This window comes from Loxodonta africana, unplaced genomic scaffold (assembly GCF_030014295.1).
Source record: "Loxodonta africana isolate mLoxAfr1 unplaced genomic scaffold, mLoxAfr1.hap2 scaffold_29, whole genome shotgun sequence".
Classification (NCBI taxonomy): Eukaryota; Metazoa; Chordata; class Mammalia; order Proboscidea; family Elephantidae; genus Loxodonta; species Loxodonta africana.
In genome coordinates this window covers 2,560,068-2,565,789 of record NW_026975011.1, presented here as the reverse complement: position 1 = coordinate 2,565,789, position 5,722 = coordinate 2,560,068, and the positions used below count along the sequence as shown (strand labels likewise).

The 5,722-nt window shown below is 35.2% G+C and overlaps 1 pseudogene; it reads right to left on the bottom strand.

Annotated features, from left to right (window-relative positions):
* Positions 1-317: 317 nt before the first annotated feature.
* Positions 318-1,761, bottom strand: LOC135229427 (olfactory receptor 4A5-like; annotated as a pseudogene).
* Between the last annotated feature and the right edge of the window lie 3,961 nt (positions 1,762-5,722).

Genomic DNA, 5,722 nt, shown 5'->3' with positions numbered 1-5,722 from the left:
TTAAACACAAAATGCATAATGAGGTTAAAAAAAAGCTCTTGTGTGAAGAGAATAATGAACAGCAAATTTTTTTAAAAGCACACTTTTAACCTCAGAAATTTGTTCTAAGTATTGGCCAAATTGTTTTCTCATTAATTGGAATGATATAAAATTTTCCAAAGAAACTTGTGTTTTCTCTTTCTAAAAGGAAAAAAACAAAGAATTTCTTTGAAGCCCTGTTTCAGTATATACTGAGAAAAATGAAATTACAATGTTAGCTTAGTTTTATTTTTATTTAAAGAGAAAAAATATGTTTGCCTTTTATCCAGCCTCCAGAATGTCTCTACTAGTTTAATTCTAATGTCAAAGAATAATTTATTCTACATTTTGGATGCCTTTTGTCAATAAAGAGAAGTATTCCTAGAGAATCCATTGAATTGACTTAATCATTCATTGTGATCATTCGTTGCCTATTTCTTGCTTTAGAATTAGCAATGTTATTTTCAGTGTGGATGCTCATTCTTACTCTACCTGTGGTTAACTTTCTACCCCAGATTTTTTTTTTCATAGCATTTTTCATCTCAGAATTTCTCAGGGTGTATATCAGAGGATTCAAGATGAGAGTAATAACTGTATAAACCACAGTCATGGATTTGTCAATGGGAAATTTGGAAAGAGGTCTAACGTACATGAAAATACATGGCACACAAGAGAGGACAACCACTGTGATGTGGGAGCTGCAGGTAGACAGGGCTTTGTGCCTCCCTGACTGTGAGTCTTCAGGGAGCTTAGGATGACCCCATAGGAGATTAGTAGAAGGACAAAAATTATCATACAGATGGCTCCACTATTGGCAACAACAGTGAGACCTATAAAATAGGTGTCAGTGCAAGCGAGTTCCAATAATGGGTACATATCACAGCAGAAGTGATCTATGATGTTGGGGCCACAGAAGGGGAGGCTGCACACAAAGAGAAGTTGAACCAAAGAGTGCAAAAAACCTCGAACCCAGGCCACCACCAGTAACAGAATGCACACCTGTCGATTCATGGTGGTCAAGTAATGTAGTGGCTTACAGATGGCCACATAGCGATCATAGGCCATTGCCACCAGAAAAAAGACCTCGGCACCACCAAATAAGTGTTCTATAAAGAGCTGGCCCATGCAAGCCGAGAAGGAAATAGTCTTTTTATCACAGAGTAAGTCTAGAATCATTTTGGGGGAAATGGCAGTGGAATAAACAGCATCCATGAAGGACAGATAGGCAAGGAAGAAGTACATGGGAGGGCCAAGGGATGGGTTGACAATAACAGTCATGACAATGAGCAGGTTGCCCACCATCGTGACAATGTAGACGAGCAAAAACATGACAAATAACACTTTTTGGCCCTCAGGGTCCTGAGTGAGTCCCAGGAGGACAAATTCTGTTACACTGTTACTGTGTCCCATTTATTCTTCTGCAAGACCTGTTTCAGAGATGCGAGCTCAAGAGAACAAGCCTGTAATGAAATCATGAACATCACTATGAATATGTCCATTAGGTCATGGAGCACTTCAGTGTTAATCTTCTACAGTGGCTTATACATAATAAACTTTTAAGAATGTCTACTGAGGTTCTCTTCCAAAGATCCTAATATGTCTTCCCTTAAAAATTCTACTTTTCAGAAGACTGCATTGGGCCTATGAATAACAAGTTCTATCTCTAAATCTTAGTGGACCTTCTGTAGAGAAGATCAGTCAGAGGCCTAACAGACTTTCATTCATTGAATATTCTTTTTTAAAACATGACCGTGCTTGGTACAGACGTTAGCAATGACAAAGAGGGAAAGGGTTTCTGCTTTAAAGAAACTTATTCTCTGGTGGTGAAGATAAACTCTAAATTAATAAATTGAAGTAGAATCAGTACTTAGAGTTGATAATATTTATGATGAGTACCTTTACAGTGTAATCTATATAAAACCAAATAATAGCACCAAAAATAACCCCTCTTCAGGAATATGTCATACATATTATGACATTCCACTATGAGAAGTGTGGGCCTTCCTGCCTCAAAGGTTGTTCAGTCTTTATGAATCTCTCACTAAATCTGAAGAGCCTGGACTTTGAAATGTATCAGATCACTATAAAATTATTTAGCACACTATTCCCTGTAGCAATTATTTGGGTATAGATTGCTCTTTTCTTAAGCATCCATAATCTTTTCTATTTCCTCTTTGCTTATCCCACAACGCTTAACACACTTCTACACTCTACTGACATACAGTCAGCACTTTAAGTTGGTAGCATTTGTGGTGAGTCCCCTTACAATATGATCCATATTTTAAGCAAATATTTTTGAACTGAAGTTAACTGACACATAACAATTACCAACTAGTACCTTAGCAGCCACTATTTTCATACCAATTGGGGGTAAGCTGGGCAGTGATGGGGGAGAAAATAGACACTGTAAAGAAAGGTAGAAGACAGTGGAATGGGGTTTTGTATATAATGCTTCTTAGGCAATGAGTGTGGTCAAATTTAAGAACTTCACTGACAAGATTCCAAAAAGGAACATACTCAAAGGAAAAACCCAAACAGTGTAAGAAAGTATGAGCTTTAGTCATTTTCTAAATTTAGTCACAAGTCTGTCTCAATTTACTCATTGGAAAATAAAAGGTTTAAACAAGATGATCTTAGAATCCTTCCTAGACCAACATTCTATGATAAATGATACTATCAGTGAAAGCCCATCTTATTTTATTCTGCTGGGTACTTCTATTTGTATACTTGGAATTAAACAACAATCTCCAAGCTCGTCGACGTTACTTTAAAAATGCTAGCCAGTGTTGGAATTGGATCATTACTGTGACCAAATATTGGGTAAGGTTTCTCACTCAGTGTGCACCTTTGTACAGCCCAGGGCTTCCTTGAGGAGAGAGCACAGCACAGGGATGACTAATGTGCACTACAGAGCAACACTGTCTGTGTAGGAATTTCCCCTTCACCAATTAATATCCCGGTGACCCTGAGCAACTTCATAAACCTCTTTGTGCCTCAGTTTCGTAATTAGTGAATGGGAGAACCAATCGTACCTATCTCTTAAGTTTTTGTGTGTGTTTGTTTACATGTAAAGTGCCTAGAACACTCCCTGGATGCTGATAAAGGATCAATAAATAATAGCTTTTTATTATTGTTCTTGAATGTTTCTCTACGGACATTCGATCAGAACAAATCATCTGGATCTTCGTCACATTAGTAATAAGAATATTACTTATAAAAAGAATATTACAAGCACACAATTTTGGACATAGGATAAATTGTACATTATAAGAGTTATCTATTTTATCGTATATGTTTGGTAATATCGACCTGTCACGGTGTGTATATTGGTGGAAGTTAAGCAGAAAAAAGGAAAAACTTGTACCCATGCATCAGATGGAGGCCTAAAGAGTAGAAAATGAAAGAAAAGAAGAACCAAATCAGGAAGCAGATAAATTATATTTAAGAAATTAATATACACAAGTAATAGGGATATTAATGTGTTAAGTGGGGATAGCTTTCTTAAGAAATCCTCAGAATGATTTCTTCTAGTGAAGGAGAGCTGAAAGGCCAACATCTGAGGCTTGCTGAACTTACTCTTCTTGGGAAGCCATCAGGTATAAACACAGAGCCCATCCTAGAAAATAAAGAATAAAAAAGAAAGGGAAATGAAAGTAAAAGAAGGGGAAACGGGAGAAGAGACAAAAAGAAAAAAAAAGTCAAGAGGACAAGAGAGGTGATGGGAGGAGAAGAGAGAAGGAGAGAGGAAAGACAAAGGAAAGGAAGGAAAAGAAGAAAAAGAAAAGAAAATCCAAAGGGAAAAAAAAAGAACATTGAATCCTCAGAGTTCCTAGCACTTATAGTTGAAGACAAAATCAAGAGAGAATAGTACATATGTAGATTCAAACACAATCTTTAGGATTATTCATTGTTACAGAAAATCACTGAATTACTAAACCTCAAATGTAGACAAGCTGATTTCATTTGTATTGATTTGGTTGAGGGGAAAGAACATGTGCAGAAGAATTCTGAGCTTTCTTTTAGAAACCAGATGAAATGAGCACTCTGTATGTCCAAGTGACTCAGGAGTTCAATCATTTTTTGAAGCTGTAGACTAATAAAGGCACAGCTGTTGGAGAACATAATGGTAAAGATAGTTTATATCTAATTGTTTTTTAACTACTTATTTTCTGCAAGGTCTAGTGTCCTTAATCTTAGTAATAATCAATGCTGGATTGCACTGAAATAAATATTCTATTGGCCAGTTAAATTATTTCCATGTAAAACAATCAGTATGTAAAGTATCCACTATAGTTTCATTCCTCAAATTTTTGATATTATACAAACTAAAAGAATTACTAAGCTTTCAACTTAAACCACTAAGTTTACACCTTTATAGAAAAAAAATCCTTTAACTTATTTTTATAAGAACATGGCATTTTACAAAGAGAAATTAAAATACCATAGTAACAAAAATAACCTCTATAGTACATTACAATTACAGTTTTATAAGTCTCTCCAAGTGACAGTAGGCAAGGTACTTCATGATCGTTGCTTTCTTTTTGTATATATAAAAAAGATATATATATATATATATGGTTATTGTCATAATTTTGTATACACACAAAAAGGACACACAGTATAAAGTTATCATAATTTTAAAATATTCACACTTAAAAGCACATATCACATTTCCAGGCATAACAGGCATTTTCTCTTTACACCTTGACACACTTGATATAATACACAGTTTAAAATTTTCTAGTTTAAATACGGAGCCTTGGTGGTGAAGAACATGGCTGCTAACCAAAAGGTCAGCAGTTTGAATCCACCAGCTGCTCCCTGGAAACCCAATGGGGCAGTTCTTCCCTATGAGTTGGAATCCACTTGACTCGACAGCAGTGGGTTTGGATTTTTTATTTAGTTCAAATATATCTAAATTAATTATAAATCATTATTAACATATCACATATCCTATGAACCAAGATGACAAACCTATTGACTTACTCGTAATGCATAACGTACTTCTTTTGCTACCTGGTAAAAGGATAGTAAACATCTATCAGGATAAAATACTAAAGCAAAATAGACTGTGTATGTTCTGGTTTATTTCTGTGTTTTTCTTGCTTAATTTTACAAACTCAAAATTAATATAAATGAAATATATTTAAGGAATTAGCTCTATTTCAATATATCATGTAAATTTTTAATAAGTGTCCTCTGTCAGATGTCTCAAAAACTCACCTCTTGGTTCTTGTCCTTGGTCCTGAAAATCAGGGCTTCTTTCCTTGAGAGTAACTGTAGATACCTCATGCATTTATCTGCAATCACAGAACACATGGCAACTTGTGGGTGATCAGTGGATCTAGAAATAGTTCCAAGTGGTTACACTTTTCATACTTTCACACAAGCTGCCCATCATATCATTTTTTTTTTCAGGTAGCTGTAGAAGTGTGTATGTGGATGACTGGAACATGAAGATATTTAAAAATAATAATAAACAGTCGAACGTTCTCACCTGTTGGGAAAATGTGCGGGAAGAACAATGAAGATGCTGTGAGTACCTGACTGTAGATACTGGGCAAATTAATGGAAATTAACCTGGCCAAGACTGTTATTTAGTGACACAAATGAAAAAAAGGGAAAAAATCACTCAGTTTAGTTTATTGAAATTTTCTCTTTTTAATCAATTTTGATGAAGTAAGCAAAAATTACTTTGTTTTAA